Here is a 26,291-nt window from a genome sequence, read left to right as displayed (position 1 = left end):
TGCCAAAAGAATGACACGCTAAATCAAATTACTGCTGGGCTTTAGGTCAATCCTTTTTAGATTAGATTTACCCTGAAATAGAATAATTGTTTCACCAGAAATTGAGGTTTTAATTATTTTGTTTTTTTCTCCCCTTATTTGAATGTTAGCTGAGATATTGCTTGTTAATTGAATTAGCCATGCATATTATTCATGAGGAGAATGACTAGAGCATATTAACGTCGGTGCCAGCAGAACTGCTTATGAAGATCAATGGCATTTCTTAATCCCACCATTTTAATGTGTGGTAAACTGTGCTTTGGCAGCAGCAGATTCTATCACTTAAAAGTTCAAAGTTGTTTAATTGTGACTAGGAGGAGTATGTCAGTACAGCACAAAGGCCTGTACAAACTCTCTGTGCAGATTCAAATTCAAGGTTTTCCTCTGGTAGCTACTCAACACTGACCTCCTTACACACTCGGGCTCAAACACATAAAAGCCATTTGTATCAAGCGCAAGTCACAATTAACCACAGGTTTCTGAAAGTGCACACTTTTTTTCCCTGAGGGGTTCAGAATGAGTAATTTCTCCCTTGATGTGGAAATGAGTGTTGCTTGATTTTCACTTGTCGTTACACCAATCTCATCACGTCCCCCAGCAGCTTTCACCTTTGTGCCTAATTTCAGCTTTGCTGCTCTAAAATCTGTTAAAGTCCCCGGATATCCTATACTGCTTAGTCTGCATGACATAATTGAAATGCATAAATTATCTGATCTTCTAGCCTCCTTGATTTTTTTTGACATTATATGGATACATTTTGAGATTAATCTCGAGTGGAAAGCTGTTGACTTGACTAATTGTTTGTAATTTTATTTCTCTCTCCTTTCCTGAAGTCTACTCTTCACTTTTTAATAACGGCAATAAATTCCTCCAAAATGAATCAATTAATCTTATATAACTCCGGACATACAAATATAACACAAATAATGCAAAATATGTATTTATCTAGGATTGCCCGTTCTTTATTTGGTAATTACACCCATAACATCAGATTGTGTCAGTGGGTCTGCTCGTCCTTTAACGAGCTGTGGTGATGCTGAGCAGTTTAAGTGTGTGTGTGTCAGTGTAACCTGGAGAAGGAACAGAGCCAGGGTCAGTCTTAAATCCTCTGTGAAGCGTTGAAGGGGGCCAATTTAAACTGCCTTAAAGTTGCGTTCAGTGAAGGATTTATTCCTCAGGTCTCTGCGTCTTCTGTTTGGAGCACGATAAGTTTGCTACTGTCAGTGACTCCAGCCTTGCTGTAAGGATGGAGGGGCCTAATGTTGGACTGTGTGACTAAAGGGACTGTGGGCTGTTGCATTCTTACCCACTGGTACTTTTTATGTAACCCAGCTGAATAGGTACATTTTATGTTTTGGTCTATGGGGGATGTAAGTGGGAGTCAAGGCAATTTTTTTTCCATAATTCATTCATTGCCATCTTTGCTTACTGTGAGCAGAGACATCAGAATATTCATCCTTCTGCTGAAGAGCCTTTGTTGATTGTTCATCATTTTCAAAGGAGGAACATTTTGTCTCCCATTCTCCTTTTGAATTACATGCTGTAAGTGTGAATGGAGTTACATAACGTTTCTAAAACAAATCGAGAAATTGCCACTAAAAGCATCATCACAATCACCCAAGTTAATGTCCTGCGTTAGTTAGCCTATTAGAAGTTGTTCAGCTCTATGGTAACAGTCTTCTGACTAAGCTGCTGTTGTGTATCACATGTGGGAGCACAGTAGTGAAGGCAAGCACTGTTGTGTAGTTCACTTAGTCATGTGGCCTTTCTTTAAGCCAGCCAAGCATTGTTCTGAGTTGTGTGTGTGTTTGTTTGTGTTCCTGTGCATGTACTGTATATCCAACCATGAGTGTGAAACCAGGCTTTTTGCCTCCCAGCGTACTGGAGATACAAAGCTGGTGTGACTTTGAGTGCTCGGCATATGCGTAAACTATGTGGAAGCACTGTGTGTGTATAAAAAGGTGGGGGAAGGGGGTCGCTGACAGTCTCATGGCTACAGTAGCAGATAGCTGAGGGATGGAGGGCCATACAGTGGCATAGTTGTGTAATCTGTGGTATGTCACTAAAGGAAGCCTTGAGGATGTGGAGCTGCACTGTAGAGGCCGCCATGGTCATTTCCCTCTCAAGCAGGGGGCCAGGATGAAACACCAGGCCATCGCTGCTGCTGTAACTCAAGGATCATATCTATAGTACCGTCATAAGGTCTGACTGAATACAAGAAAAATATATTTTCAACTCGTATGACTTATACCGGAAATACAGAAAATGACTTTCATGCATTCCTTATCTGTTTGAATTGGCGGAACACATGGCTTTTTGTTAGGTAGAGAGCTACGTCCATCAGTTGAACAACAAGGCTTGGACAGCTGCCACTTGAAGAGGAAGACAAGACTGGTTTGGCTCACATAGCTAACCGTTGCTATCAGTTGTTTGTCAGCAATGTTGTGTCTCTGTGTGTGAGAGAGTGTATGTATATCAATACTGAATTTTTGAAACCATCTAATACAAATTTTTGTGATCTGCAGGCTATACTCGATCTAGCACAGTCTAGGGTTGGGCGGTATGACCAAAAATGTATATCACGGTATTTTGTAAGATTATACCGGTTTCACTGTATATCATGTTTTTTTGTTTTTTTTTGAGTTAATGCATTAACTAATTAATGCCAAAAATTCGATTATCGAGCATTTAATTATTAAGCGGACATTTTTAACACAAGAACCGGCCGAGCAGTGAACAGCTGTTTGTGTGGCGTGTCTTCCGTCTCTTCCTGCTTCCTTCACCTACATTCCCCTGGGTCCTAAGTCCCTCCCTGTACAGCTTCTTATCACCCTCTATGTACCAACCACATTTATAACAAATACCACACATATTACAGTCTAATCAGCGTTACATATGTGTCTAACCAAAATACCCCAAAAAGCAAAAAAAAAAATATTAAAATTATTTTTTTAGAGTTAAGTGTTTTTGTTTGTAATATGTATAATAAGCATATCATTTAGTTATCGCTACTGATAATTTAACAAAAATAAAAACATGACGTACATAGGTTTGCAGTTTTCAAGGTGTAAATGTCAGATTGCATCCATGACACACATGAAAATAACTCACGTTTTCTGCTGAGGTGATGTAAGTTGCTCGTGTTACCACCAGCGGCATCAACAGTGGCTCCAAACTCGGATTTTTTAAAACCAAAACACTTCCAAACAGCAGACACAGCTCCTCTCTTGGGCACAGACTCTATTGGTGCATCTCCAGTCTCTCTTTGCTCCTCCTGCATCGCTGTTTTCTGTTCTTTAAGTAACGCGACGGAGCCTCTCCCAGCAGTTAGCAGACTGTTGTGCTAACGGGCTAGCTACAGAGCTGTACCCAGCATGCTGTTCGGCGGTGAAATTTTATAAATGTACAATTATTAGTGTTACAAATTGTTTATGTGTCACAAACTGTTGTGTACCGTGGTGTTGCCCTGTTAAAGAGTATTAGTTGTGGGTTATTAATTGTTGTGTTTTAAACTTATAACCATAATTTAGGGGTCCCTCTCACAACATAAGTAGCTCCAACCGTAGCACTCTTCGCGGCGAACAATATATTTTGCTTCCTGTTGAAGAGTGACAGCAGTTGTTTTGGCTATACCGGTATGACGGTATTTGAAAAATTCTTATCATACGGGAAATTAAATCCGGTATACCGCCCAGCCCTAGCACAGTCCGTCAAGAACAGTTACGTAAGTGCATTTTGACTTGTTTGTCATAAGCCAGTGTGAACCCAAAGCAGACTAGAGCTTTAATGCAACAATTGGTGATTGGTTACACAGCCTAAAGCATTTAAATGAGTTGCGTATCATTTATTGTATTTTTCGTGGCATCAAATGAACTTTGTCCAATCTGACTTGTTGTACCAAGTGTACAAAACAAAAATTTCAGCAGCCTTGCTCTGGTTTCACTTCACCTCTGTGGCCATTACATGCTCCTAACATGTGCTGTGATGAGAATTTTATGACTTTGATCTTATACACACATGCGTTCACACAGAGTTGCTAACCTACACACAGAAACATATGTTGGCGCTTTCACAACAACAACAGGGGTCTGAATGACAAAGGGGTGTGCTGGAGCGAAGCCAGAAGCTCAACATGGACCAAGTTGGTTAGTGAGCTTTCTCTTTGATCACTGGTATTCATGCGGTGCCTTTATGGCTGGACCCCAGGCTGAAACACTGGACCGCCCCCAGAATGTTTGGCAGGAGAGATGTGAAAGTTCACTGGAGTAGCCTATTAGTCTACGCGGTTTGTATTTCATTTTTTTCTGACCTGAAAGGAAAACATATTTTCTTCCTTTCCCATCCCAGTTCTCCTTCTTTTGACCCTTGTTTACGTCTGTGTTTGTATGTGTAACTGCTACGTGTGTGTGTGTGTGTGTGTGTGTGTGTGTGTGTGTGTGTGGGTGTGTGGGTGTGTGGGTGGGTGGGTGGGTGGGTGGGTGTGTATTTTCTAGTGTAAAACATAACTGGGACACTCCATCATAATCAGGATACTTTTGAGCATTTGAACTAGGGCTCGGGGGACTCATTGACATCATCAACTTTATTGATGAAGAAATACGTCAATCTTGCATAACATGCGTCGCAAGAAGTGTCTGCAGGGGAAAAGTTGATCGGGAGCCCTGTGTTCATATTTTAATTTTTCTAAGGGAAGCATGTGGGCAGCAATGTTTTATCCATGTGCACATGCACAGTGTGTTTATGCAGGCATGTTATTTTGTGGGTTGGTTTAAATTTTTTGCTTTATGCGTAGGCTGTGTCTTATGTATGTCACATGCTTGGAATCTCATGTTGTTGTTTGATTAGTTTGCATCTCTTTTTAGGTGGTTTGAAGTATTTTTATAAAATCTTTGTGTTTGTTTTAAAAAAAAATGTACTTCATAAAATAGAAAGGATGTACATAATCATGTGATGCACAGAGATTATTTTATTTGAAAAACTTTAGTAAGTGAATCATGACAACTATCACAATCAGCAATCACTCCCGTCTGTCATACGTCTTTGTTGGTGGGACAAAGATCTCTTACATTCAGTAACAGAGCCCAGTGTCAGTGTTTTCTCTAAGGCCATATAGACTATAGATTCCACAGTTACCACACCAGTTTGTGAAATGCACTTTCCACTTCACTTCATTCATCATCGGCGGCCTTGTGGCTATTGATTATATGGTAAGATGGATGGACTGTGTAACTCTCTGGTACATCTAAGCTGCTTATAAAGTTAGATCAGTTATAACCTTGGTTACTCAGTCCAGGAACACATCAGTCTCACTTTTTGCATTAATGTATATTAGGTTGTGGTGTGTTGTCACACAGATGGAAATGGACCATGGATGTGTATAAGGATCTGGGAGTTAACACTGCTTGAGTCCTCTCAAATATTAATGCACAAGTCTAAGAATTACTTTCAATACAGAACTCCAGAAAACATGTTTTACTTTGACTGACAAAAGCGACAAGCGATCCCACTGCCAGTTTGTCAGTTGACCATAATTTAAAAGAATTGTCTTTGCTTTCACTACTCAATTGACTGACATTGAGACAGACAAACATTATTTTGAGAAAATACTAGTTAATGCTACATTAAGGTGTAGGTGAACTGATTATGACTATAGTTCAGCATTTTGGGGGGAAAAAACAGGGAAACAGCTAGCCTGTGACATAACCCCCCCCGAAAAACTACAACTTACACCTTTTTTTTCAAAAATAAAATCCTTCTACCAGAATGTTCTTTTCAGCATTTTCTAGTTTAGTTTTACTTCCACATTGCATACACCCGATAGAACTTTTTCAAGCATTGCAGGGAGTCTGGACAAATGTTAGTTAACGAAGTTTAGTCAGGCGTGGGTGTGCGGGTGGTCTGTGCTCTGTTGTGAAGAATGTTGCCTTCTCACAGGGCCAGTGTAGTAGCAGTGACTGATGCTGGCCTCCCAGTATTTACTGAGAGCAGAGACATACAGCCCACTCACACAGGGCCAGATACATCAGCATGACATTAATACCTCATTCCCTGTTAAGGTGTGTGTGTGTGTGTGTGTGTGTGTGTGTGTGTGTGTGTGTGTGTGTGTGTGTGTGTGTGTGTGTGTGTGTGTGTGTGTGTGTGTGTGTGTGTGTGTGTGTGTGTGTGCCAAAACCTCTTTTTATCAGTGTGCTATGGCAGTCTTCATCTAGACTAATTAGGCTCTTTCAGCAGCAGCAGCAGCTCAGCTCATTTCTGGCCAGACTCTTTAAAACATGAACTGTCTTCAGCCCTCACTCTTGCCCCCTCTTATCACATCAGCCTCCACTCCTCGCCTCCAAACCCCCCAATGCTTGAGCGACCTGAGCTTGGGGCTAGGAGAGGAAAGCTGAGACAGAAGGTAAAAGGTAAGACAAGTGAAAGGCAGATGGCAAAATTAAAAGATTTAAGAGCTGGACTGGCAATCTGTTGGAAGCTTTGGAACGGTCTTGGGAAAAGACATCAAAATAAGCTAGGACATTGGTTCAAACGTGGGGAAAAAAATGTACTGCGCAATTATTTAGACTAGAAAGCAAACCGTGCTGACTGGATAATCAGGACACGGATGCGTCTGAGAAGCAGTGTGTGTTTAATATTTTGGGTTCTGCAATAGCCTTATCCTACATTGACATTACATCTAAGGACTACCCAGCTAGCTTGCCATTCAAGTGAAGCAGAGGCACCAGAAACGTGTGAATCAACGTCAACTGTAAAACCTTGTCTGACTGCCTAACTTTCTCCAGAAGCCTATAAAAATAAGGCTATATGGGTTATGTTCGAATGAATTTCTGTGCTACTTTGAATTAGTTTGAACCTGACTTTTTAAAAAATGACCATACACACAAAGACATCTCTTAAATATATTAAGACTTAAATTGGAATTAAATTCATTAAAGGCTTTTGTCCTGCTAGATAGTGTGTCCACTGAAATATTTTGGATTGCTACAACATACCTAGCCTTGATGCTTGAATGCCAGCAGATGTTTGGTCGTTATCTATTCCTATCACTTTCCAATGACACTTCAGCCTCCGATTATGTATCCAATGCGCCCATCCATTTCATTTGTTTGGGAACTATGTGTCCTCTCCTGTGGCTTTAACACAAGGCCTGACGTCAGACAAACAGTCTTTGGTTTCTGTTTTAATTCTACAGTCATAAGAATATTTTACTGTCATAGTTGTTAGGCTGGGCTACAATACGGTTCAGCGATATGTAGAAAATCCAATATCATTATATTTTTTTACTTTATACCTTTATTGATATTCGACGATATTATGGGGTTGACTGTTGTTGCTTTCACAATATTTACACAATAAGATGTTTTTACTAAATAATCATCAGTCAATAGTAGAACGGCTAGAGCATACTTGTAAGATCAAAGAATTACATCTCTTTACTGTAATACAGCCATTTACACCAGAAAAAGACAACTCTTATGCCATATTATGATATTACAATATATCAAGTCGTTTCAACCTGGGTACAAACACAAGGTTTTTTTCCCTTTTATTCAACTTAACAAATTTTAAGATGGAAAGCAAGAAAATATTTGTGAGAACGCCCCATTCACTTAAGACATGCAGTCAGGCCACTGCATAATCCAGTATGCAGGGTCTGTGGTATCGCTTTCACTTGCTCACTCATAACACACAGACACGCGTGCGCACACACACACACACACACACACACACACACACACACACACACACACACACACACACACACTCTCTGCAGGTGGATGGCTCAGGTTATTTTGATGGACTAAGTTGTGTGTGCTGTTGTGCATACAAAAACCTCCCTGAAACGTCCAGCATGTTTCATCCAGTCGAAAGAAAATGAATGAATGAGAGTGTGTGTGTGTGTGTGTGTGTGTGTGTGTGTGTGTGTGTGTGTTGAAAAATAAGCACATGCCCCAGTGGCTCTGACAGCTCTCTTCATAGTGCTTTTCTATACCGAAGCCAAACTGTCTGTCATCCTCCTGCATCAACCTGTTCTCTGTTCTTCACAGTCCAACTCAATCTGGTTGTCCTCTTTCCAAACAGCACTTTGGTTCATGGAGAGCTTGAGCTGCCGCTGCTTTTGTCTCGTGTGTGTGTGTGTCTTGTTTTCCAGCAGAAACCATCGGGTGCTTTCTTTCCAGCAGGATTCTGACGATTGGTGTGGTGGAGATAGTGTGTGTGTTTGTTAGTTTGGAAGACTCCCCTCAGCTCCCTTTAACGTCCCAATCAGTCTTTGGTTGCTTTTTGGTGCAGCTCCACTCCTTCTTTATGGTTCTGTTTAAAAACAGGAGGATTCCTGCTTCCACTGGAGACACACAGGAGATGGGAGATGGAGATAAGATAAAGCAAAGGACTGGGGTATTCTTTCATTGCACCTTGTGTTTGGAGACATTTATTTAGTTTACAGTTAATTCTAGATGTTGTGGTGTTGCAATGGATTTCCTGTTCTATATATATTCCTAAATTGAGTTAGTCTTGAGGAATTGTTGTGTTGGTAATGGATTTAGTCTGGCCACCTTCCTCTGGTGTACTGTTGTTGTTGCTCTGAATGTTGTGAAAGCGTTGATGGCACACGACAGCAAAAAATGGCTCAGAGAGATGAGGTGATGTGGCCACTTTGGGATCATTGAGGAAGTAATTATTCAAGAAGAGGACCACACCACACATGTTTTTGATACTGTGTACTCTGAGCATATGTATTGGCTCATTGATAGAGCAAAGACTGTGTCAACACAATTCCCTGCATACCTGGATGTAGTCACATTCGTGGTGTTCTCAGCTTTTGTGTTGTGCAAACGTTCATACTCCAGACCTTTCCTCTCATCTATGCAGTGTGAAATGAAGGGAAAAAGGGAGGAGAGGAGGAGAGAAGAGAGAGCTGTAATAAAAGAGCGAAGAACCCCGGCTTTGTAAAAGTCAGCCATCCATGTAATTAGCTGATGCTCTGCTCTTGTAAAACTGAGACTTCACAACGAAACATTTAATAACCAACTTCAGTGACTCAATCCAACTGACTTCCCAACACATTTCATTTGGCTGTCTTTGTAGATATTGGAAGTACAAATGGCCCATACGAAGAAAATATTATCTGTCTGTTGAAAAATAAGGCTTATTCCTCAATGTATTGACATTCCTTGATTATTACAAAATGTCATGACAGTGCATTTTAATTCTAGACACTTAGCAAAGCAATTTGTTTCAGTCTGTCACGGCAATTTGTAGATAATAACTCCTCCTTTAGGTCAAGGAGTTGCCTGTAATTCGTCCTTTGGTTTGAACTCGTCCTTTGGATGTATTACACCAAGCAGAGATGGGCAAAAATACATCAAAATGTATTTTGATACAAAATACAAAATACCCCTCAAATAAATGTATTAAAAGAAAATACAAAATACTGGTGCCAGAAAATGTAACAATGCAATGCATGTATTTTGTATTTAAAATATAGGAAATATTTTTCTGGATTTTCTGTTTTCTCACAATTTGGTATAGCAGAGCATTCAGGTTTGGGGTATATAATGTACACAAAGCTCTGGTGAACCCCACAAAAAGTCACAGAACATCAATGTAACTAAGCAAAGTTATTAAAAGACAACTTGATTGATTATATATATATATATATATATATATATATATATATATATATATATATATATATATATATATATACATACATTTATTAATGGGACTTAACAGCCCATAAACTTTGGCTTTGTATCAACAAGAAAATATTCATCACACATTAGGCCTATGTATACTATAAAAGCAAAATATAGAATTAAATTCAGTTGTACACAGGTAAAGAGCCTAAATAAATTACTGTACTGAGACATGTTGTCCACCTGGCCAACTGTAGAATGTATGAAATAATAAAACTAAGAATACTTTCATAATATGCCTTTTAAATAAAATAAATTGGATATTTAATCTTTTTTTGTTTTTTTAACAAATGGACATCTACTGTCATAGCCTGGCTATCTGTGAACTATATTATCTGCCAGTAATTGATATGACATTTTCCATTCACATTGAGAAAATACACCATAACATGTAATACAGTGCAAGATTAGATGGTCAGACGTCTCTTGATAAGGTTATCATGAACATACAAGCTCCCAATCTCCCTCTTCCTATAGCTAGCTACTCCACTGATAAGTTAACTTGCTAAACACTGGTTATGCACTAGCCTAGACAGCATGCTATCATTAGCATGTTAGCATCGATTGCTAGCTTGATATTATAACCATCACCATGTATATACAATAGGCTATGTAGCCAGATCCAGACATAAATTATACATCAAGCTAGTTGACATCTGTCACACTCAGATAAAATATTTACCTTGACAGACAATCCGTTGAACTTGAAGATCTGAAGACTGAACTCGTGAACTGTTTTTTGATCCATGGAGAAAGTATTTTGAGTATTTTAAATACAAAATTACTCCACTCTAAAGTATTTTGTTACAAATTACGTTTGATTTTTAATCGGCCCTATCAAATACAAATGACAAAATACTCAAAAGTAATTGAAATACATATTTCAAATACAAGTAATAGGAATACTGCCCATCTCTGACACCAAGATTAATGTGAGTGTAATTCATTATGGATCTTTTTTTATGTATGCAGTTATCTTCGGACAAAAGAAGGAAACTGAGGAAACTAGTTGCCATTTGTTTGTAGGCCTGGAAAACAGCGGTCACAGATTGCATCCTTACACTCTTGAGACCTCGTCTTTAGCCAATAATTCAAGCCCTCAGTCTTGTCTGGATCCTCTTTGCTACACTTGGCCCTCTTTCCACAACTGGATTTGACGTAGATTTGGAGAGGAAATCTTTCTGCAACAGTGAAGTCAGAGTCAATGTTCTGGATTGCTTGCTCGCTAACAGCTCTCTTCTGTCAACTTGTAAGATTGATTCCCCTTGCAGAATATTTCCTTCCATTCAGCTGACATACACTTTCTCCACTGTTTCTTTTCTGTGCAAAGGCCTGTTCTTCAAGCAGTAATTGAACAAACAGGACTTTAGTTTGTCCATGACTTCTGTGGGCTCAGGGAATCGGAGTATACATGAAATAGAGTATGAATTAAACATACTCGTATTCTAAATTAGCCTTATCCTATCCCACATTAATTTTCACAACTCAATCACATTGGACTTTTCAGGTTTTGTAGTATGTGGTTTTGCTGAAATATTTAAGCCAACTGCTCAAATAGGGCAAAACATTGACTGGCTGTAGTTCACTTACGAAAAACTCAATGTTCGTAAGTGAACTACAGCCAGTGAATCTCAAAAGCCCTCGCACTCTGTGATGAAAACTCTTTAAAAAAAAAAATGGAGCTTGGTAATGTGTTTTCCAGCGACCAGTACCATCCGTCTTTCAAGCCTTTACAAAGGCCCAAACCGAATGCTTTGTGTATTCAAGCAATTGATGTACCTGTCTCCGTTTGACTGCAGTGATTTAAGTGTACTTGATTGGGTCATTTGTTTGTTTGCAAGCAGAGGAAAGTAGATGATCAGTGCAATGAACTTTATCATTAGGGAGAGAATAGGTCAGGGATGGAAGGAAGGGATAAAAGGAAGAACCCGTGGGGGGGGGGAATGAAAATGTTGAAAATGTTTTGTAGTTTGTTTTGTAGAGAATTCACATTGTGTTGACCTTTTGATCAATAGTTTAATCTGCTCTCTGTTGGATGAAAGTCAGTGAACGGGGACTTACCGAAGTGAGTTTTGGCTTGAAAATTGACACTACACAATCATCCTGGCTTCATGCCTCCAGTACAGTTTGACAGCAGTTTGGCAGACAAAACTTTGGTCCATCTGCTTAAAGTATCCAGCTGTGTGAAAAGCATATGGCGAAAATGCTGCCAGATGGCACATTTAAAGATGCACAGTTTAAAAGGTAAAATGTACAAAAAGAATCAGTGTTGGTCTTGATGTGTACGCCTGAGTACACTGTGATGTTTACTTACATCACAAGATTTTTTTTCAACTTTTCCAAAATAATTATTTTGTATTTCTTAAGTTTTGATTGAAATAGTAACACGATTCGCAACACTTGCAATGGAAGACTTATTTGGGAGAGGCCATGAGCTTGAAAGCTACCATATTCCTATGAATAAAAGAGATTAATTTATTAAATGGCTGCAGTTCGTGGGGCTCTTTTTAGGTCTCCCCTACACACCCGTCAACCTACATGTGTGCATAAGTTCTACTCTTTGATGGATAGAAATTTAAGTTTGGCTGCATCTCCTGCATACTCTGTTCAGTCAAATACTGATTATTAGAGACTATCTGAGATACATGAAACTATCAGCCAGGAGGAAAGGATGACTATTCAGCAGAATTCACAGTGTTTACCCACTTAGACTGGGATAAGAGGAGACAGGGAGGAGCTGTTGGTAGTGGAGGAGACAGATATCTCGGTGGAGAAAGGGAGGGGCAAGATCTCAAGGGTCCTAACCTCTGATAGTCTTTACTGGAAAGAAGGAGGGTTTGAAATGGAAAGTAGAATTTGGAAAGCCGTTACCGTTATTACTCTGCCATGCCTCAGTTTTTCAAATGTAACGCATGATTCCTAATGATTAGGGTATTGCTGTGCTGATGCATTGTCTATGTCTAATTGTTTCACTTTAATCTTCTGCTCTCGATTTCCTCATCATTTAATACAGCTCAAAGCATACTGTATCTGAGCCAGCACGCAGACAAACACTTACATACAAAAAGCTGTAACACTGGAAACTGCATGCATTATCCTCGAGAGACTCATATGCCTGGCTGGAAAACTTCAAAGAGAAACATGCCATTCTTTTCCACTTCAGCTGGTACGCTCTCGCGAGCTGTCCAACTATCTCCAATTCAGAATTTTGGAACATAAATGAACACGGCTTATTCATAGCACATTAGAATCCCAGTATTTTGCAATACCCTGTGAGTGGATCTTCCAGCAGACAACAAAGAGTTAATGATGCCCCCCATGTCACCCCTGTCATTTTCCATGAATGTGTAAAAGAGAGAAATAAAATGGCCTTATCATCTTTTTTTAAGACCCCAAGTCTCTGCAATAAAATGGTGGTTCCATTTCTCAGGGAGAAGAACTGACTCCTTAACTGCCTGTAAGTGATTGAGGCAAGAATTATCGATTAAGCTCTTTTGCAGAAAATCTCTTGCTGCTGTCACTGTAAATGTTTGTTTGGCTCTCTCCCTCCAGCCCCGACGTTACAGAACAAGGCAGACTGCATACGCTGAATTATATACTTTGGAGAAGCAAACATTGAACAATTGAGAACACCCCCCCCACACACACACACACACACTCATAAATATAGAGACCATGTAGAACTGCTGATCCGTCTATTCCATCTATGCGATTCATGATCGCCTGCCAGGGCCGAGGTATAGCTATACATCTATTTTATCTCGTTTTTTTTTTTCTTTTTTCTCTTAATTCATGAATGTCCCAAACTGATACCTCGGCAGTTTCAAAGGATCCTATCGCTGGTATGTCTCACTTCTCATGAATTTCAACATGCATCTAGGCGATTTATATTATTATTTATTATTGGACGTTTGGTCTATTTGTAAACTGGGCATTCACTTCATGAATTTCCTCTGACATGCAGCCTTACCTGATGCCTCAGCTGCATCTTATCTCTCCTCTGACTGCATGATTAATCAAAGATGCATCTTCTTGTCCTGCAGGCTTTGAGCAAAGCTTATGTCTAATGGAATAGTTCTACCAAATTCCTGTAGAAGGCTTGTGGCATTCATTTGTGATAGGTTGTGAATGGAGAATAACATAATAATCCACATACATGCAGACAGCAACACAATATGGCCAAATGCTTTTCATAATAGTAGCATGCTGTACATACTGGCAGATGTGTAAAAACTTGTATTACATGTCTATTCTGCTCTTCAGTCACCTTTTGAAAATACACCTTAATATACTTGATTTTACCTGCTGGCTGCAGGTGATGGTTTTCTGAGGCTCCATTCATTATTCACTGTGTGCTGTGATGTACCTCAGTCGATTTTGAGGTTTTACTTCTTAGACTTGGCAGAAAATGTTCTCTGTCTCTGTTTGGTATGCTGTCAGACTGCAGCTTTTGAGAGAGAACGAGGAAGATTTAAAAGGAGTATAGTAAGAAAACCTTCTCTGTCAGGGGTTGTAATAAGGGGTAGCAGGATTGATACCATCAGATGTAATGAATTCAGTGCCGTATCCGATTCCACGGTTACATACTGGCTGAGCCTGATGATTCTTATATCATTTTAAAGCAGCTAGTATTGATTTTGAAGTGAGGCACATGGATTTGCTAAGCCAGTGTATCAGGAATTAATTCGATCAGTCACTTTAAATGGAGAGTGGATTTATCTACGGCCCAATACAGAGAGGAATTCTGCCTTCCAAGCAGATCTCCAGAGTCCAGCTGCAGAGAGATGAAGGGGCAGAGAGTTTGATTTGATACCGCACACCACCCTATTATATATTATTGCATGATATATTTTTTTTTATTAAAGAGGAGTTTCAGTGTTGTAAACGAGTAAGGAATGACTGTTTAAATCAACGGATCCCTAACAACTTTATTGTTGCACCTGCTTTAGTAGGGAGAGTGAACACGGAATGATTTGTGCTCCTTGAGCAACATGCACTCAAAAGTAAATCTACATGAACCAACTTAATTGCTCAACAGTGCGTGGTCCCAGACGGTCTCCTCGATGTCTGATTTAGTACTTTTCTAATCCTTTACCCCCTTAGTGGACACAAGCAAGCGAGTGACTGAGTGAGAACCGAAAGTAAGACCGGGGAGATTGAGTGACATTGTAGAGCTGTTGGAGAGGAAACCCAGTGCAGAGTTCAGGCAGCGCCAAAAGACAGACGCACAGCTTTGCAGGTCACTTGTCCAGTCTGCTGCTGGTTTCATGTGTGGCTGGTAGGCCAGAGTCCAGGTGTGCAGGCTACGTATGTGGACCGCCCCATGTTGGTCCATTACTGAATGCGGTTTTGTTTGAATGGTGGGAGTGTGTTTTTGTTTTTAGAGGCATCCTTGTGTGAATGGTTAGGTCAGCCCTGTTAGATGATGCGTCTCAGTTTTGATGCAAACAGACAGCACTGAATCTACTGAGCCTGAGTAATTGGACCTTGTGGGGAACATCAGACCCACTTTTGGAAAATACACACAGTCATGACAGCACTCACCCACACAAACATACACACACTGCTTCCCTTGATATCTCTTTTTGTCACAGTTATCAGATAAAAACCAGCCTGTTGTGAGATTAGAATAAATTGCTTTTTTAGACAAAGATTTTCCTCTTTGCCAGTAACAAATCTTGAGCATCGTCGGGGTCAAGCCAGACTCTAATCAGGAATCAGAAAGAGAGATCTCTTAGATAAGCCGCAGTCAGACTGAGCAGTGCTTTATTATGACAAAAGGGGGGGGGGGGGGCAAATTCTGGCCAACAGTTTCCTTTGGGGACTTACACCCCAGTGAAACATTTCACAGAAACATGTTAAAATGTCTAAAACCTTTGGACTGACTTTATCTCCATAATAGGTGATCTGCAACTCTTGGAGAGCAGCCAGATATACTTGATTTAATTTATTTAATGCGACTGACGAACATTTCCTTCATAAACTCAAGTAGTTGTTGCAGCTATCATCAAAATCAACCTGAACTAGGAAGATTTGTATATATGCAGTTGTTTTTAGGAATGTATTTTAGACAGTATATGCATGTTTAGGTGTGTCTAGAGTGTTTAGAGACAAAGTCAGAATTTGAGAAGTTTTAATAACTTGTGTAAAGGCCAAACCTACCCGTACCATGAATCTGTCTGTTGCTTCAGAGGGATTGTGGTTGGTAGCGTTCGACTCATTGTGGTGACAGTAAGGTTTCCTGACCGATTTGTTTACCCTCAGTTTTCAGGTTACACATTTCTATTGATTCTGAATTCCAGTCGTGGCCTCTTATTGTCTCTTTTAACCAAATGATTTACGTTGCTATGGGGTGGGGCAGTGTCTGTGTATTTTGAATTAAATTTTGAGAGTTTGGAAATAGATGTTTCTGTAATCACATTTGTAGTTTGTGTCATTAACTTATACAGATTTTCCTAAAATGTAAAAAGGAAAAGACATTTTTATCAGCTTTCCTCCACATAATTGGCAGGCATTGCTATGTCTGTTAAACACGAGTATGCTGTGCGGTTTTCAAACATGTTTTTTAATCAAGGAATTTCATGATGGTCAAGAAATGAACCAGGTCTTGCCAAAAGAAAGAACACAAAATTTAATTTGGACTTTTCTGATAAACTTATCAGACTTGTGAAATGAAATAATGAAAAAGTTATTTGATTACAATGCCAGAAATCCCCAACATCTACTCTCCAAACAATAGTGCTGCACAAATGCCTTTTGACTAACAAGTTCATGACACCATGCTGATTTTGTGTTGTTATGTACTCATTCGCAGTTGACGTATGAATTTTTCCAGAGCAGATCATGAGATGGAGTCCACCCAGCGGTTGTGAGGCTTTATTTTGACTTTTTCCTCCTTTCTCTGTGACCTTTGAATACATTAATGAAAGTTTAGATGCCGTTGACTTTCCATTTCTCTCTCTCCTCCCATGCAACCCTTAACTCTGAAGGAACTACTTGGGGCAAAAGAGATATGAGTATTCCTGCCTATAACTTTGATCTGTTGATCTTTCACTATCTTTTTCTGTCATGGCTCTTTTATCTATTCCTATCTCTTCCGCCCTCTTCTTTCATCATTCCTATTCCCTCTCACTTTCTTGACTTTCATATCTCTGACCTTCTCCTCGTTCTATTCAATATCTGTTCGTTTTCATCTCCCACCCCACCTTCATAAAGTACTTCCTCAATTTGGTTCTTATCTATCATAACGATGAGCTGGAGTGCTTTGGATTTGAAGCTAAGGAAGACAAATGGCCTCCTGTAGAGGCCCAGCTTGTGATGTCTGTGAGAAGTGTTTCATGTTGAAAACGACTATTAATACCTACCCATATTGCATAAGTAGGCTTCTTTCTTTTTAGTTTTATGAGTATACTATTTTGATCATCATTCAAGAACTAAAGGGTTTATGCTTGATACTTTAATAATGGTTTGACCTGAGGTGCTTGTTCATGTGTCACCTGCAGCTTTATAGAAACCATGGTGGTGTTAAGCCCTTTAGACTCTTAAGTTCTCTTGTTGACAGGAAGCCAAGTTTCACGTCAGAGAATAACACCACTGCAGGTTTTTTAAAAACCTGTCATGTTGTGCATGTTTTGAAGGAAATGTTTGTTTAGGAATTATTCAAAGATTTACAATTAAAAAAAAAAATAAAAAAATGAATAATGCATTTCACTGTCTCTAATTATATGTGCTTCAAATTTAGACCCTTGATTGAACCAGTTGTGTTTTTATAGTAAAATCAATAATGTTCAATTTGTTATATTTCAGTTCAGAGAGGTGGACCCAAATGCAGAACACCAGGCAGGCAGATTGAAGTAACAAAAGGCGAGCTTTGATAACAAAAAGCTCATTCCAAAAGACAAAAACAGGCTCACAACAAAACTGATGGAGCAGGGTGAGGCAAATCCAAGTTAAATAAACTAAACTGAGAACAACCGGTATGGCACGAGGAACACAAGAGAGAATACTGACGAGCGACACAAGCAACCAAAGCAGACAACCTGTAAACTGAAAGAGGGAAAGAACAGACTAAATACACAACGGACATGATTAACTAATTAAATGCAGATGATACTAACAAGCTGACCTCATTGAGTTGTGTTGAATTCCCCAATGCCGCTGTGGCTGCTGGGAGGTCAGAGAGAAGCAGAATGTGCTTTGTGTGTATTTATGTATTCATGAAGGTTTAATAACAACTGGGTGCTCCATAAAACGTGCAGTCATTTTCATCAACATTCATTGTTACGTTGAAAAAACATGCTAAAAATACACAATCACTGTTTTTACGCAAGATGTCATGTCCTTAAAGTGATAGTAAAACTTGAAATGTGGATAACAATCATGGCTGAAATGTGCTCTACCTATACAACCTGGTAGAGTTACTGTATTATTCCAAGCTAACAAGAAATTAGATGTATGTGACATCATGCCTGCTACTGCTTCATTGCAAAATCTTTAAAGCTGCACCTCTGCAGTTCATATCTGGCTTTTTCTAGAAATTAAGAAGGGTTTTTATTGTCACTTGATAAAAGTTGGTCTGCATCTATATTATTGCATCTTTCCGTGTTTCTTTTGTTGGCAGTTAAGTTACAGTTGAAACCAGAAGTTTACATACACTGCAAAAAGACACATAACAATTTTTTTTCTCACTGTCTGAAGCTATATCAGACTAAACCTCTTCTGTTTCAGGTCAGTTAGGATTACCAAAAGTATTTATTTTTGCTAAATGCCACAATAATGAGAGAGAGAATATTTTAGAGAATTTTTTACTACTTTCTTCAAGGTCAAAAGTTTACATACATTTCCTTAGTATTTAGTAGCATTGCCTTTGAACTACATGACTTGTGTCAAACGTTTTGGGTATCCTTCCACAAGCTTCTTACAGTACTCTGCTGGAATTCTGGCCGATTCCTCCTGACAGAACTGGTGTAACTGAGTCAGGTTTGTTGGCCGCCTCGCTCGCACACGCCTTTTCAGATCTGCCCACAAATTTTTGATGGGATTCAGGTCAGGGCTTTGTGATGGCCACTCCAAGACATTGACTTTGTTGTCCTCAAGCCGCTTTTTAACTATTTTGGCAGTATGCTTAGGGTCATTGTCCATTTGGAAGACCCATTTGCGCCCAAGTTTTAGCTTCCTGGCTGATGTCCTGAGATGTTGCCTTAATATTTCCAGGTAATGTTCTTTCTTCATGATGCCGTCTATTTTATGAAGAGCTCCAGTTCCTGCTGCAGCAAAACAGCCCCACAACATGATGCTGCCACCTCCATGCTTCACAGTTGGGATGGTGTTTTCAGGTCTACAAGCTTCCCCCTTTTTCCTCCAAATGTAACGGTGGTCATTATGGCCAAACAGCTCCACTTTAGTTTCATCAGACCACAGGACATGTCTCCAGAAGTTAAGGTCTTTGTCTTGGTGTCTTTTTGCAAACTGTAATCTGGCTTTTTTATGTTTCTTTAGGAGTAATGGCTTCCTTCTTGCTGAGTAGCCTTTCAGCCCATGTCGGTGCAGGACTCGTTTTACTGTGGATAATGACACTTTCTTACCAGCTTCAGCCATCATCTTCACAAGGTCTTTAGCTTTTGTTCTGGGGTTGATTTGCACATGTCGGACCAAAACACGTTCATCTCTGGGACACAGAGCCCGTCTCCTTCCTGAGCGGTGTGATGGCTGGACATTCCTATGATGTTTATACTTGCGTATAATTGTTTGCACAGATGAACGTGGCACCTTCAACCATCTGGAAATTGCACCCAAGGATGAACCAGACTTGTGGAGCTCCACGATTCTCTCCCTGATTTCTTTTGACTTTCCCATGATTTCAAATAAGGAAGCAGAGTGTTTGAGGTGTGGCCTTAAAATACATCCCCAGGTGTGCCTTCAATTAACTCACATGTTGTCAGTTAACCTATCAGGAGCTTCAAAAGCCATGACATCATCATCTGGGCTTGCCCACGTTGTTTAAAGACATAGTATTTTTGGTGTATGTAAACTTTTGACCTCAAAGAAAGTAATATAAAATTCTCTAAGAAATTCTCTTTCTCATTATTGTGACATTTAGCAAAAGTTAAATAATTTTGGTAATCCTAACGGACCTGAAACAGGAGAGGTTTAGTCTGATTTAACTTCAGACAGTGAGAAAAAAAGTGTTATGTGTCTTTTTGCATAGTGTATGTAAACTTCTGGTTTCAACTGTAGGTGTTGAGGGCTGGACTTTATTACAGCTCTGGTACAGCAGGCAGAGGGGGACCTGGAGCTGCCAGCTTTATGAGTCTCTGCATTGGTATGGTTGCCCTTTGCAATATGTTTATTGTGGGGATTCATATTGCAAGAACATTAAAAAGTCAAAACACTAGTGCAATTTAGCCTTTTTGAGGTTTCATGGGTCTTATGCAACAAGACATTGGTTGTGGATGTGCCCAATGACTCACTCACCCTGAAAGTGGGCACTGAAAGTGGGCACATTGAAAAAGACTAAGATATAGTATTAGTTAATTTTGCAATGATAAACAGTTGTATATCATTTCTCCATGTGCCACTTTAGATACATTCATGACCAAGTATATATAAAGTAATAATAATGTCAATCATTTGTTTTAATTAGTTTGGTTCACATAGTTTTGATGAACCCATATCTTAAACACTTTTTTTTTTTCTCATTGGGCAGCTGTGTCATGCCCCTCTGCCCATGCTTATGGTGCAGAATTCACACCAGACTTGCATGCCTGTGAGTGGCATGCATGTTAATTGTGCTAATGAAGGTCACCCAGAGGGGCAGCTGGAGTCCTTCTCTGTATCTACAACACACCCTGTTGGAAAGTTCCTGCCTGGCGTGAACCTCACCAGGACACTGAAAAACACCATATGCTCCCCACCCACCACCTCACACCTTTCCCAGGGTTTCAGACTGCCACTGAGAAATTCAATCACAGAGCCCGGAGACATCTGAAATGCTATGTGGTCCGCTGTCCAAACTAGGATCAAGTGAGAAAATGAATATCAAGACATTGCACTCTATTTAAAGTTGCTTTGAGTGTTTTTTGAACAATAATCAGAGAAAACACAACCTTGAGATAGACGATTGAAATGTTTGTCGAGCAGGTGTGGCTACAGTTATTTCAGCAGTCATTTTGCTTTCCAACTTAAACTTCTTGTTGGAGTTGTGTGTTTCTGACTTTGGGATGTCCTGGGATTATTCTCAGATTCTCAGCGCAAAGTGAACATTAAATATTAAATTGTGAAGTGTAGAGCGCCTTGTCTTGTGCTTCCTCATTCCAATGGGACTCCTATCCCCTTCTTACTGTCCTCTGAGACCACAAAGCTGGGTGTGTGTGTGTGTGTGTGTGTGTGTGTGTGTGTGTCGCTCATCCATTATAGGTCGCTCCATTGCCTCTTGTTGCTGTGATGGAAACCATCTATCTTCAAAATGACAACTTTTTACAAAGTAAGAAAAACAATCTTGTTTTGAGCAAGGCAACAATACATTTTTTTTTTTTAGATAATCCAAAGGATTTTGAAGCAGTTTTATGAGCCTTAGAATTTATGGAATTTCCTCAACCTGTAATCATTCCACCTAATCTTAAAATACAAGAATCATGAAATGCTGAGATGCCTGGATTTACTGGACAGCAGTGCCCTATAAAGATGTGTGTGAATCTTACCAATTGATAACCGCTGGCAGCCTGGCAAAATGTTTGCAACTGATCAGTTGCTGGTTGAGCACTCATACAGTAGTTTGTTTTGAGGTCAAATTAAGTGGTCACCTTGTACAAAGAGGTACATTTAGAGTAAAAGCGCATGTAATGATGTAGCAAAATGCTACTAATATATTTATAAAGACCAATTGTGGCAAACCGTTTGCTATAAGATGATGGGAGAAATTCTGCACAAAGAGCTTAATGTCGTAGTTGTAATGATACATACAGTACATTAATTACTTTCTCTTCACAAACCGTTGCTTAGACACCGCAGGGACTGTAGGGAATGCTTTATACAATGACTGTATTCATTATATAAAGATAATGTCTCGACACAGAACTTTTTCATAGCAGGTGTTTAGGTCATCACCAGGCAGTCAGGCAACTTTTAGTGTTCATCAGGATTTAAAGGTTAGATGAGATGTGGACTGGCACGTTGGCATCTCACTCTCTCCAGGCAGCTGTGTGGCTGAACAGCCCGGTGACAGCAGACTGCAGGGACTCTAGTTGTCTACTGTGGAGACTTCCTCTGTCAGGCGCTGGGTGGGCTCTGCTCTGGTATTTCACATTAAGGGCATGGCTCAGCACCCCTGCAGACTCCCTGACAGCGCTGTATCGGCACATGCTGTGTTATTGTGGGATGCCAAGCACACGCATATAAGAAAATGTGTCTCTGTTGGACATTGTATTTCATTTATGCATTTTTTTTGGTAGATGATGTCAGAATAACTGAGGATATTGTTTGAACAGTTTTACTTTTTAGTGCAGATATTGAAAGATGCTCATCTCACTTGTTAGTGAGTTTTACAAGTTGAACGGAAGCCAAAAGAGTTGAGGTTGTCATTCTTTTCCTCTTGCGCTTAATATTATGCTGAAGATGGAAAGAAAGGAAGAGTGATATCATAGCTTAATGTCATTCTCACAACCCCCAGCTGTTTTCCTGCTACATGGATCATCCACCCATGGAAGGACCAGATGGAAACCCGACGACTGAGGGAACAAATGAAACTTCCTGCATGTTCATGATCCATCCTGGCAGAGTAGCAATCTGTGCCCTTCAATGACTGTGTGTGTGTGTGTGTGTGTGTGTGTGTGTGTGTGTGTGTGTGTGTGTGTGTGTGTGTGTGTGTGTGTGTGTGTGTGTGTGTGTGTGCGCGTGCGTGCAAGAGTGTGTGAGTGAGAGAGAGAGTTCCTGTACTCTCTCTTTCACTCACACTTTTTGGGAATTTTTTATTTTTCTTATATATATATTTATATATATATATATATATTTATATTTATATATATATATATATATATTTATATTTATATATATATATATATATATATATATATATATATATATATATATATTTATATATATATATATATATATATATTTATATTTATATATATATATATATATATATATATATATATATATATATATATATATATGTGTGTGTGTGTGTTTGTCCAGGTGGTTTATGTACTGTACCAGATTCCCCCATATGTTTGTGTTTGCCAAGGACTTTGTCTCTAAGATGTGAGTTGAGCGAGAATACATTGTTCCTTTTCTTTTCTGGCACTTTCTCTTGAAGACAAATTAGAAGTTTGGTAAATCAGCCACACAGGTGTCCCTAATGAGGGAAGTGACTGAAAACCAATATAAATATCCAGTGAGTGAGCCAGCAGCCCTAATTGGATACTTGAAGAAAGTATTGATCTCAATTTCAGGTTTGTTATTGTTGCATTGGTGAGCTTTGCCAATATTTCACCGCTTTAGGGTCACTCCTATCTCCTTCATGTACTTACAGCAAGCTAGTTTTCATACTCTTTAGTAGCTCCAAATCATACATTAATCAATGTACAGATAAAGCAGAGATGTACCGATATCGGTCCGATACTGACTCAAATAGCTGGTTTGGGTTTAATTCATAACAATTCATTACATTTATATCTATGTATTTTTTTGTTACATTTTGTTTTTCAAAGTTAAAGCAATATTTAAGTCAAGCGTGATGTTGCCTTACACATAAAAGAATGATCCCTGTCACTTACACACAGCGAGGTATCCAGCTAATGTATTAAACACGAGTATCTGATTGCTATTCAGTATTGTCCGATACCCAAAGCCCAGGTATAAGTGTCTGTATCGGGACTGGAAAAGTTGGATTGGTGCATCTCTAAAATATAGTGAGACTCATTTACCCAGGGGCCTTCCTTTAGATTTTCAGTACTGCAGTTAACCTGTAGACACGTCTGCTGTCACAGTGATCAGATACATGTTGTGTTACACAGCCATATGTCACACTGAACCCTTCTTTGATATATCACTACACAAATGTGCTCCTGATGTACAATTGTATATTTAATACAGCCAGATCCTGTTCTCTTTGTTCTTTCCCATGACCCCTTTGTCACGAGTTCTGAATTATTCATCCTCCTCTCCCTCTTGACCAAATGTTCCAGAGAACAGGACTAATGGATTTAAAACAAGTGTAAAGGCTAACAGGAGATGGACATCCTGGTGCAGTAGAGTGTTAATAACCTCGTAAATGAAGTGACCCTCACGTTTGGGTTAGCCTTGCACTATTCCTTAGATTTCTTTCTACTGAACAAGTCATTTTGGGAGTGACGCATTAGTTAATTATCAATTTCCAGTTTAATACAATACACATGTGTCCTATGCACCTTTTAACTGCACACATATGTCACCATTGCGTCATTTTAGAGATCAGGTTATGTCATCTGTATCGTCTTTTAGATCACTATGGTGATTGTAGACAGGAAATTCTGTATGGGGCCAGTATGTGGGGAAGAGGCATACAATGGCATCCCCTGGGCTCCTAATATAGTGATCGTTTTAGCTGTTTAGCTACAGTTGGTAAAAGAAATAATCCAAAATGCTTGAATTAAAAATGCTTTTATAGTACCGCCATACATAATGGAGTTTAAAGGGATGCTTTTATAAATGTGTGGCTCAGTTGACTGTCTTCATGACCTTGATCCTACTGTAGTTTGGATTTCCGGTGAGGAAGACTGATGGATGCTCATTACCATCTAGCCCTCCTTGCTGACATGCCTCATTTATCATGTACCCCGAAACTTTGCCAAAGTCAAAAGCTTAAACAGGTATTGCTGCTGTGTGTTTTTTTTCTTGCAGAAAGATTTCCATGGCAGGTGTAGCAGTACAGTTCATCCACTTGTTTGCAGAGCCTTCAGCTTTTCAGCCTGTGTGGTGTTTTATCACCACACAGGCCGCCGCTGGACTTGTCTGCGGCGTTTGACACTGTGAACCATCAAATCCTCCTCTCATCCCTCGAGGGGATGGGCGTCTCAGGCTCTGCACTCTCCCTGTTTGCATCCTACCTGACGGGTCGATCCTACCAGGTGACCTGGAGGGGGGCCGTGTCGGAACCACGCATGCTGACTACGGGGGTTCCGCAAGGGTCAGTCCTGGGCCCCCTTCTCTTCTCGCTCTACACAACATCTCTGGGTTCTGTTATTGGCTCGCATGACTTCTCCTACCATTGTTATGCCGATGACACCCAGCTGGTCTTGTCATTTCCCCCCGGTGACACCCAAGTGGAGACGCGCATCGCTGCGTGTTTGGCTGACATCTCGAAGTGGATGACGACACACCACCTCAAGCTCAACCTAGACAAAACTGAGCTACTGTTCCTCCCGGGGAAGGGTTGCCCGCACCGGGACCTGTCCATCACCATTGATGATACCGTGGTGACGCCAACTCGGACTGCGAGGAACCTGGGTGTGACCCTGGATGACCAACTGTCATTCTCGGCAAACATTTCATCCGTTACACGCTCCTGCAGATTCCTGCTCTACAACATCAGGAGGATTCGTCCCTTCCTGACTGACGAGACGGCGCAGGTTCTCATCCAGGCTCTTGTCATCTCCCGCCTGGACTACTGCAACTCTCTACTCGCCGGAGCCCCGGCGTCGGCCATCAGACCTCTGGAGCTTGTCCAGAAAGCTGCAGCTCGCCTGGTGTTCAATCGCCCCAAGTTCTCCCACACAACTTCCTTTCTCCGTTCTCTACACTGGCTACCTGTAAGAGCTTGCATCCAGTTTAAGACTCTGGTGCTAGCCTACAGGGCAGTGAAAGGAACAGCTCCTTCCTATCTCCAGGCCATGGTCAAGCCTTACCACCCCGCCCGACCACTTCGCTCTGCTGCCTTGGGGCGATTGGTTGCCCCGTCGCTCAGAGGTCCTGGCGGCCGATCGACCCGGTCACGGCTGTTTTCTGTCCTGGCCCCACAGTGGTGGAATGAACTTCCCACTGACGTCAGGACAGCAGAGTCGCTGCCCATCTTTCGGTGCAGGCTGAAAACCCACCTCTTCAGGAAGTGCTACCCTGAGCCTTCCACTTAGCGCTTATTGTTTTCATACTAGCTTGTTGCACTTATTGTATTCGTACTACTTATAGCACTAACTGTTTTTCTTGTTTCTGCACTTTACTTTGGCTCTGAGTTATGCTCTGCTTCATGCTCTTAGATGCTTGTTTGGAAAAGGAAATGTACTTATGACTTCTGGTGACTAGTAGTTCTTTTGATTACCAATGTTGAATGCACTTATTGTAAGTCGCTTTGGATAAAAGCGTCTGCTAAATGACAGTAATGTATGTAATGTAATTGGAGGTTGGTTTTTAAGCATTAGCATTGTTGTCCCTGCTGATCACAGAGCCGGGGTCCAAAGATTTCATATAGATTTAGATTTTATAATTTGTGAACTTGTATTTACTCCACATGAAATATTGACCTCACCATATAATCCTGAGAAGGCATTTCAGGTGGGGATTTAATCCTGTCTGCAAACAGTA

The 26,291-nt window shown here is 40.2% G+C and overlaps 1 protein-coding gene across 2 annotated transcripts in view; it reads left to right on the top strand.

Annotated features, from left to right (window-relative positions):
* The window catches only part of stxbp6 (syntaxin binding protein 6 (amisyn)), a 56,640-nt gene that overhangs the window by 8,833 nt on the left and 21,516 nt on the right, over window positions 1–26,291 (top strand). The window lies entirely within an intron of this gene.

Source organism: Cebidichthys violaceus, unplaced genomic scaffold, assembly GCF_023349555.1.
Source record: "Cebidichthys violaceus isolate CVI_PGR_0920_01 unplaced genomic scaffold, fCebVio1.0.p SCAF_22, whole genome shotgun sequence".
Classification (NCBI taxonomy): domain Eukaryota; kingdom Metazoa; phylum Chordata; class Actinopteri; order Perciformes; family Stichaeidae; genus Cebidichthys; species Cebidichthys violaceus.
This window is presented reverse-complemented; position numbering and strand designations above follow the sequence as displayed.